This window comes from Scylla paramamosain, chromosome 10 (genome assembly GCF_035594125.1).
Source record: "Scylla paramamosain isolate STU-SP2022 chromosome 10, ASM3559412v1, whole genome shotgun sequence".
In the NCBI taxonomy this organism is placed as follows: domain Eukaryota; kingdom Metazoa; phylum Arthropoda; class Malacostraca; order Decapoda; family Portunidae; genus Scylla; species Scylla paramamosain.
The window spans coordinates 3,607,501-3,615,000 of record NC_087160.1 but is presented as its reverse complement, the minus strand read 5'-3'; the positions used below and the strand labels follow the sequence as shown (position 1 = coordinate 3,615,000).

Genomic DNA, 7,500 nt, shown 5'->3' with positions numbered 1-7,500 from the left:
AAAAAATACAAAAACAATTTCACTGTATCCTCTCTCTCTTAGTACAGCGTTTACCAGTCCTTGCCTCCCTCATCCTCCTTCACCTTCCACCCTCCATACCGCCTTTCTTCTCCTCGCCTATACTTGCCATTATGTTCGTAGGCATAAATCATCTTTAGCATTGTTTTCTATATTTCATTATTCTTCACCTCTTATTCATACAGGGACTTCCGCGTGTAGACCTTACGGGTTCTTGGAGTTTCCCTTGTTTCCTTATTTTCTTATGCTCTTTTTCCTCTTGCATTACATTTATTCAAGGAAAGAGAGAACCCTTTTTTTTTCTGTTCCTTTGTTCATATATTCCTTTTACATTGCATTTATCTAAAGGAAAAGTGAAGGTATTATATTTATTTTTGATCTCTTGTCTTGCTTCTGTTCGTGTTGGATATGGAAATGTAGAAATACTGTTTGTGATATGTGAGAGAGAGAGAGAGAGAGAGAGAGAGAGAGAGAGAGAGAGAGAGAGAGAGAGAGAGAGAGAGAGAGAGAGAGAGAGAGAGAGAGAGAGTGGGGGGAAGGGAAGGGAAGGAGTATGGTATAGGGATAGAGGGAGTGTGTGTGAGCGGGTAGAGGGGTGGGGGGGTAGAAGGCAGAGAAGGAAAGGATTTATAGGCTCAATAGGCTCAGGTCTTCCTCACTTGAGTTGATAATTAGCAGCATGGTGATTAAAGGTGAGGTGCAACAAAATAACCTCCCTGCCTCCCTCACCCCTCCCTGCCTCCCATCACCCTCCTTACCCCTCCCTGCCTCCTCTCATCTCCATCATCTCTCCCCTGCTCCCTTCTCCCTCACCTTTCCCTATCTCCCATCACCCCCTCACCTTTCCCTGTCTCCCCTAACCTCCCTCACCTCTCCCCCAACCTCCCATCACCCCCCTCTCCCCTCTCTGCCTTCCTTCTCCTTCTCTACTTGCCTCCCTTCTTCTTCTTCACTCTCTCTCTCTCTCTCTCTCTCTCTCTCTCTCTCTCTCTCTCTCTCTCTCTCTCTCTCTCTCTCTCTCTCTCTCTCTCTCTCTCTCTCCATCGTATTTTCTTTCCTTTCCCATTTTTATTTTTCACTTCATCTTCCCTCTCCTTTCTTCTTTTCCTCGGCTTTCTTCTTTTTCCTTCACCTCCTTTTCATTCCTTTCCTCCTATTGCTTTTCCTTTAATTCCCTTTATCCTCTTTTCTCTTCCCCTTTCCCTTTCACTTCCTCTCTGTGTCCTTAACCTTCCCAGTCTTCCCTTCCTCTTTCGTATCTACCTTTCCTCACCTCCCTCTTACTTTCTCTCTCTCCTTCTTCAATTTTCCTTTCTTCTTTTCTCCTTCCTTCCACAAAACTCTTATGTCCTTCTCTTCTTACTTCTCTTTCCTTCTTTTTCCTACTTCTTATCCTTCCTCCCTCCCTCCTCATCTCCTCTTTTCTCTTCCTTACTTCCACAGAAATCTCCTCTTACTTTCCCTCTCATTCTTTCCTCTCCCTTCCTTGTTTTCCCGTCTTTTCCTTTTCTGAAACCCCGTCTTACCCTCATTCCTTCTTTTCCCCTTCTTATTTCCTTACCTTCTCTCTTCTATCTCTTTTTTTTCCTTCATTCTTTATACTGAAAACTCTTCCCTTCTCCCTTTTTTTTTATTTTCTTTATTTTTCTGTCTTTCACCTCACCCCACCCCTTCATCCCTCATCACTTCACAAAACCTCTATTCAGGTGAAGTAAGTAAGGCAAGTGTTACCAAGGCAGAGTGGCGAGGACTACGCGACCGCCTCAGTGTAGCCAGTCACGCAGAACGCCCCTCACTCTTTCCATGATCCTTCCCTCTTCTCTGTACCCACCCCCTGACCCTCCCTGACTCTCCCTGACTCTCCCTGACCCCTGACCCGTCCCTAATAACACTACATAAGGAGTTTGATCACCTCGAGGGCGGCACGGAATAATAGTGAGTTAGTTTTATGCACAAACCTAACTTGGCTCGTGGTTAGATTGTTGTGGAAAGTTTTGAGAGGAGGGCATAAGTTTGTGTTGAATGGATGGATGTACGTGTGTGTGTGTGAGGGGGGTTCGGGGTGCCTGTGTGCGTGTGGGGGGGGGGGGCTGGTGAATTGGTGTTATTTTTGTTTTTTTTATTATTTTTCTTTTCTGTGCGTTGTTTTATTCATTATGTTCTGTATTTATTTATCTTTTTGTTTTTTTTATGACTTGTGTTCTTTTGTGTTTGTTTAGATATCGTCTCTCTCTCTCTCTCTCTCTCTCTCTCTCTCTCTCTCTCTCTCTCTCTCTCTCTCTCTCTCTCTCTCTCTCTCTCTCTCTCTCTCTCTCTCTCTCTCTCTCTCTCTCTCCTTACCAACCCCATCACACACACACACACACACACACACACACACACACACACACACACACACACACACACACACACACACACAGAGAGAGAGAGAGAGAGAGAGAGAGAGAGAGAGAGAGAGAGAGAGAGAGAGAGAGAGAGAGAGAGAGAGAGAGAGAGAGAAGGGGGGACAGGGGGGTGGGTCGGCTCTCAAAATATAACTGTATGGTAAATAAAGCCATTTCCAGTTTAAACTTTAAAGACGGTGTGAAAAATGCATTCCGCGTCGACTCTCGTGTTTGTTCGCGCCGCGCCGCCCTCGCCTTTTTCGCGCCCTTTTTGTGTTTCGCGAAATATATGTGCCGGCGAAAAAAGTGTATGTATGTATGTATGTATGTATGTATGAATGTATGTATATAAGGTAACGTAGGTAGGAGGTATGTAGGAAATGGAGTGTGTGTGTAAGGTAGCGTAGGGGAGAGAGAGAGAGAGAGAGAGAGAGAGAGAGAGAGAGAGAGAGAGAGAGAGAGAGAGAGAGAGAGAAATGCATAAGTGTGTGTTTATATGTATCTCACAGTCCCCCTTTCTGTATCTCTCTCTCTCTCTCTCTCTCTCTCTCTCTCTCTCTCTCTCTCTCTCTCTCTCTCTCTCTCTCTCTCTCTCTCTCTCTCTCTCTCTCTCTCTCTCTCATTCATTCATTTCCTCTTTCCTCACAATTTTTCTCTATTTATTTATTTATTTATACTTTGCTTGGAAAAAGTGTTCAAATTATTCGTAGGGTCACGGATTGGCAACACTGTTGTGAGCATGATGTAAGTGATGTTGTGGCAACACTGCGTTTGGCGTGTTGATGCTATGTGTATTCTTGTGTTATTTTGCTTTCTCCCTTTCTCTCTCTCTCTCTCTCTCTCTCTCTCTCTCTCTCTCTCTCTCTCTCTCTCTCTCTCTCTCTCTCTCTCTCTCTCTCTCTCTCTCTCTCTCTCTCTCTCTCTCTCTCTCTCTCTCTCTCTCTCTCTCTCTCTCTCTCTCTCTCTCTCATTTCTTCCCGTCTCTTCTCGGCTCCAACAAGACAGTATCTTAGGCAACGGAGGCACGGCCAACTAGCATACAGATGGCAGGGCGCGGCGGCAGGAGGAGGAGGAGGAGGAGGGCAGGTGGAAAGGAGGGAAGAAAAAAGGGGAGAGCGAAAAATGGAGTCACTAGGGAATAAAGAAGGGTGAAGAGAGCAGGGAAAAGTTGAGAGAGAGAGAGAGAGAGAGAGAGAGAGAGAGAGAGAGAGAGAGAGAGAGAGAGAGAGAGAGAGAGAGAGAGAGTGAGTTGAATAATGTCTACGAGGGAGGTGGAATATAAGTGTGAGAGGAAGGAAGAGAGAGAGAGAGAGAGAGAGAGAGAGAGAGAGAGAGAGAGAGAGAGAGAGAGAGAGAGAGAGAGAGAGAGAGAGAGAGAGAGAGAGAGAGAGGATGTTAAAATAGTGAGTGTATGGAGAGAGAGAGAGAGAGAGAGAGAGAGAGAGAGAGAGAGAGAGAGAGAGAGAGAGAGAGAGAGAGAGAGAGAGAGAGAGAGAGAGAGAGAGAGAGAGAGAGAGAGAGAGAGAGAGAGAGAGAGACGCCTACGCTGACAAGAGCGATGATACTAAGCGAAGGAGGTCGAATAGAAGGAGGAGGAGGAAGATGAGGAGGAAGGAGGAGGAGGAGGAGGAGGAGGAGGAACAGGAGCAGGTGCAGCAGCAAAAGGGAGATGAACGAGGAGTGGACAGGAGGAGAGAAAAGTAAGAGGAATTAAGAGAGAAGATCAGAAGGAGAAGAAAGAAGAGGAGGAGGAGGAGAATCATGAGAAGTCATAGAAGCAGAACAAGAAGACGAAGAAGAGGAGAAACCAGGAAAAGCAGGACGACACATGAAGTAGAAGAGGAGGAGGAGGAGGAGTAGGAGGAGGAGGAGGACAAGGATTCGAACTAAGAGGAGAAGGAAGAGTAAGAGGAGAAGTAGATGTTAATTATGATACTTTAGTGAGAGGCGACCTGGCGGGAGAGGCTTGGGAGAGGCGGGAGAGGTGCTTGGTGATCGCTATAGAGACGGTGAGAGGCGGGCCGGGGAGAGTGAATGGCGGAGAGGCGGCTGTGGTCGAGAAGAGGCGCTGATTACTCTTGGCTGGCCTGACCCTCTCCTCTCACCTAGCCCCCTTTCTCCTGCCTCTTCCCGTCCCTGCCAGTACCGTCCCCCTTACCCTTCTGCCCCTTCCAGCCCCTGCCAGTACCTCTTATCCTCTCCTGCCCCTTCCAGTGTGTGTGTGTGTGTGTGTGTGTGTGTGTGTGTTCAGTGATGTGGTGTGATGAGCGTGAAAAATAAATGAATAAAAGAAACAGCAACATCAACAAAAGCAATAGTAGTAGTAGTAGTAGTAGTAGTAGTAGTAGTAGTAGTAGTAGTAGTAGTAAAAGTAATAATAATAATAATAATAACAATAATAATAATAATAATAATAATGTAACGTAATCATCTCTTTAATTATCTTTATTTTCTCTTTCCTTCAGGTAAGACAATAAAGAAACTGACTGCAGCAGAACAGGCCATCACCTATGTAAGTCTCTCTCTCTCTCTCTCTCTCTCTCTCTCTCTCTCTCTCTCTCTCTCTCTCTCTCTCTCTCTCTCTCTCTCTCTCTCTCTCTCTCTCTCTCTCTCTCTCTCTCTCTCTCTCTCTCTCTCTCATTTCTATCCACCTCCACATCTACTTATCCTATCTCGTCCTTCTCATCTTCTCTCTTCTCTCCTCTCCTCTCTCTCCTCTTCTCTCCTCTTCTCTCCTCTCCTCTCATCCTTCTCTTGTGTTTCCCTCCTCTCCTATATCCTTCTTTCTGTCCTTCACAAATCCTTCCTCTCTCCTCTCCCTCCTCCATCTCTCTCTCTCTCTCTCTCTCTCTCTCTCTCTCTCTCTCTCTCTCTCTCTCTCTCTCTCTCTCTCTCTCTCTCTCTCTCTCTCTCTCTCTCTCTCTCTCTCTCTCTCTCTCTCTCTCTCTCTCTCTCTCTCCCTAATGAATACTGTCTATGGAGGAGGAGGAGGAGGAGGAGATTGAAGAGGAAGGAAGAGGAAGGTTAGTATAGTAAGAGGAAAACTGAAGTAGAAAGGACAAGGAAGAAAAGAAAACAGATGGAAGGATGGATGGATTGAAGAAGGGGCGTAATGCAATGTGATAAAAAGAAATGGAAGAAAGAACTTGATTAAATAGACTAATAGAAATATGATGAAAGAAACATAGAAGAGAAGAGGAGGAAAGAAGAGAGAGAGAGAGAGAGAGAGAGAGAGAGAGAGAGAGAGAGAGAGAGAGAGAGAGAGAGAGAGAGAGAGAGAGAGAGAGAGGGGGGAGGGGGGAATATATGAGGAAGTAATGGATGAACGAAGAGACGATAGAATAAAGTGCGATAGAAAAGAAAGGAAATTGTTAATCAGATAGTAAATGAAAGCGTGAAAAGAAAAAAAGAAAGAAAAAGAAAAGAAAAGATAAAAGAAAACATATATAGGGGAATTATAGACGAATGAAGAGAGAACTGAATAAAATAGAGTAGAAGAGAAAGAAAGAATAAAAGAAAGGAGGAAAACAGGAAGTACACTAAAGATTTAAATAGAACCACTCAAGCTAATTTAATTGTAGGAAGAAAAATGAATGGAGAGAAAATAATCTTATTGTTTTCCATCACAGGAGGAGGAAAAGAAGGTGGAGGAGGAGGAGGAAGAGGAGGGCATGATATCATTATTTCACACTGCAACACAAAGTAAAAAGAAGAAAACATTTGTAGGACGCGAGTACGTATTGCTGTGTAAATATTTCCATCTTTATTTGAATTCACTTGGGCGGCAAAGTGTTCGCGGGGCGGGTCCGAAGAGAGAGAGAGAGAGAGAGAGAGAGAGAGAGAGAGAGAGAGAGAGAGAGAGAGAGAGAGAGAGAGAGAGAGAGAGAGAGAGAGAGAGAGAGAGAGAGAGAGAGACTAAGAGCGCAAGAACACACATTGTCACGTATACCTACATAAAAATTCATAAAAACACACACACTTACACACACACACACACACACACACACACACACACACACACACACACACACACACACACACACACACACACACACACACACACACACACACACATCAAGGCCTGCTCTGCCCTGTCAACATTATTCCCATATATATTTGCACGTGAAGAGATGTACTGCCCCATTTCTACATACCTACAGCCTTCCCTTTATATCTGGGTCGGGGGGAGGAGACGGGGTGGGCGAGTGGGCGTGGGCGGGGTAGGCGGAGTGGGCGGCGGGTCAGGACAGGTGTTTGGCGCCGAAATATTGTGAGGAGGAAAAACACGGCGGAGAGAAACTGCTCGTGTCAACATTATTCTTTTTATTTACATTGATACAGTTAGCAGAAAAAACTACAAGATGTCCAGCTGCGCCTGCCTGTATTTACATTTTTGTGAGAGAGAGAGAGAGAGAGAGAGAGAGAGAGAGAGAGAGAGAGAGAGAGAGAGAGAGAGAGAGAGAGAGAATATGTGTGAGGAATTAGAAAATACTAGGAAAATGAAAATCCTTGATATAATGCGACTTATATCTCTCTCTCTCTCTCTCTCTCTCTCTCTCTCTCTCTCTCTCTCTCTCTCTCTCTCTCTCTCTCTCTCTCTCTCTCTCTCTCTCTCTCTCTCTCTCATCCGTACCCCCACACACACTTACCAAGAATTAAGAGAAAGAAAAAGAAAAAAAGTAAAAAGGATGGTGAACAAATGTATAACAAAATAAATAAAAATATGAAGGCAGATGCGGAAGACTGGAGCCAGGCAGGAAAGCAGGAAGAGATCACAGGAGCAGACTTAACAAGAGAGGACATAAGGATGAGCAGAAATACAGCTTACCAATTTTTTTCTTTCTTTTTTTTATTTATTTTTTTTATTTATATATATATGTAAGAAGGGTTCTGGTCAAGGGCAACTAATACAGGTAGGAAAGCAACACACACATACATACACACACATACACTAAAGATGTCAGATCATATAAGAGATATTTGAAAGGTAGGTTTAGTGTTTTGAAATAGAACAGTAGGTTAATGGCTGTGTTAGTAGTAGTAGTAGTAGTAGTAGTAGTAGTAGTGTGTGTGTGTGTGTGTGTGTGTGTGTGTGTGT

General features: G+C 44.5%; 1 protein-coding gene across 1 annotated transcript in view; it reads left to right on the top strand.

The window, feature by feature from the left end:
- Window positions 1-7,500, top strand: part of LOC135104120 (lachesin-like) — a 342,384-nt gene that overhangs the window by 201,591 nt on the left and 133,293 nt on the right. The window contains exon 5 of the mRNA XM_064011138.1: window positions 4,868-4,914. The gene's annotated coding sequence lies outside the window, so the exon portion shown is untranslated. The remainder of the gene's footprint in view (window positions 1-4,867; window positions 4,915-7,500) is intronic.